General features: G+C 54.8%; 1 long non-coding RNA gene across 1 annotated transcript; it reads left to right on the top strand.

The window, feature by feature from the left end:
- Positions 1-1,420: 1,420 nt before the first annotated feature.
- LOC113745560 (uncharacterized) lies at positions 1,421-1,911 on the top strand. Its single transcript, XR_003462193.1, has 3 exons — positions 1,421-1,467; positions 1,538-1,631; positions 1,709-1,911. It is a non-coding gene; the product is annotated as an uncharacterized LOC113745560 (long non-coding RNA).
- Positions 1,912-1,948: the final 37 nt, after the last annotated feature.

The following is a 1,948-nucleotide window of genomic DNA, read 5'->3' on the forward strand; positions in this document are numbered from 1 at the left end:
TCTGTCTGTCTGTCTGTGTCTGTCTGTCTGGTCGGTGTGTCTGTGCGCTCGTGTTTGGCTGTGTCTGGTCTGTGTTTTGTCGTCTGTTGTGTCTGCTGTGTCCGGTCTGTCTGTCTGTCTGTCTGTTTGTGTCTGTCGGGTTGTGTCTGTGTCTGCTGTGTCTTGGTCTGTCTGTCTGTCTGTTCCCTGTCTGTGTCTGTCGGTGGCTGTCCTGTCTGTCTGTTTGTGGCTGTCTTTGTGTCTGGTCGTGCTGCTGTCTTCTGTCTGGTCTGTCTGTCGTCTGTCTGTCGGTCTGTTTGTCTGTCTGTCTGTTCCACCTGTGGGGGTATCCTGTAGTCAAGACGCTGTCTCTCACTGTCGATGCTGCTCGTTGGTCTGTCCGCTCGAGGAGTTCGGTCTGTCCTTCATGGAGCTCTCTCAAGGATGGCGACGACAGCTGACTTCCTGTCTTATGCAGAGAGAGGCAGAAAGACAGCTGACTTCCTGTCTGCTGCTCTGTGGCTGGTGTGTGTGTGTGTGTGTGTGGTGTGTGTGTGGGTGTGTGTGTGGTGTGGTAACCTTGGTGAAATGTTGTTTTACAGAGTTTTGCATGCTGGACCTGCGCATCTGTTTCCCACGGCAACATCATCCTCGACTCTCTGGGGTCCACACTCACCCAGGGCCGCCCTCCTTTCCTTTGGACTCGTAGGCTGGTGGAGCAGCTTCAGTCGCAGCAGACGAGCAGACTGCTGTTTCCTGAGAACAACAGGGAGCAGTTTAGACCTGCAGCCACACTGACGGCAGTGTAGACCACCTGAGCGTCCCCCGTCGTCAGGGGAAGCCGGCTTCCTGTGAAAGTTTTGTGGCACTAAATCTTCTAGCATGGTCCGGCCTGCGGCTGGGATCGCGGTCAGATCTGATCTGTGATAGTTGTATGTTTTCTGGTTTGAGTTGTCATCACGGCCCACGCTGGGCTCTCTCCTGGTGACTCCCTGACTGTTCAGGACTCCCGAATCTCAGCCTGGAGGTTGGCCTGAGAGGTCCCCTCAAAGAAGGCGGTCCTGCAAGAACATAGCAGCAGTTTAGCAGGCGCTCCTTCAGTGAATTCCTGTTCGGCATGCTAATACAAACGTTTAAGCTGATGCTGACCTGCAGTTTGGGTTTTGGGCCTTGTGCTGAGATGACGTCGGTTGTCGTCCACGCTCAGGGCGGCTTATCAGGCTCTGTGTAAACCTCCGACTGTGTCGTACAGCAGTCCAGCGTCCTCTTCAGCGCTCCTGACTCCTCTGACCCAACCGGATCTGAGTCCAGAAACCTACAGGCACAGAGCCAGATTTATACTGTGCTGTGACATCACTTCCTCGTTTGTTGATTGAACGTCCTTGTCGCCGTGGAGATGGCTGTCTGTTACCATGGAGACTGAAGTCTAGTGTCTGTTTCAGCTGGTGAAGGTCGGCGTCGTGGAGCAGAACTTCCTGTCCACCTCAGGTAGACACACTCACCTGTCGTCTGCCCCCCCCATCATCTCACTGTTCACACACCTGCTCTCTGTCCACAGTCGACTCTGATGACATCACACTGGGATCTCCTCCCTCACAGTCAGCCGCACCAATCAGCATCGCCTCCACACCTCCCCCCTCCCCCTCCATGAGGTACTTCCTGTTTACAGCAAAACCTTTTGTCTTACTCTGATGAGAACCCTAACCTGTCCTCCTGCACCTCCCCTCAGCTGTCCAGGGGAGGTGATGGGTCTGCAGGTGGACTACTGGAGCAGTCAGGTTGGAGGAGCTGGAGGAGGAGGTGGAGGAGGAGAGAGGAGGAAGGAGGTGGGGATGAAGAACACACTGAAGAGCAACTTCCGAAGTCTTCAGGTGTCGAGGATCAGCGGAGGAGAACTGATGAGCATGACGGTGGTGACAAAGGAGAAGAACAAGAAAGGTGAGGAGGAGGTGGAGGAGCAGGTGGAGGG

The sequence above is a fragment of the Larimichthys crocea genome, unplaced genomic scaffold (assembly GCF_000972845.2).
Source record: "Larimichthys crocea isolate SSNF unplaced genomic scaffold, L_crocea_2.0 scaffold84171, whole genome shotgun sequence".
Taxonomy (NCBI): domain Eukaryota; kingdom Metazoa; phylum Chordata; class Actinopteri; family Sciaenidae; genus Larimichthys; species Larimichthys crocea.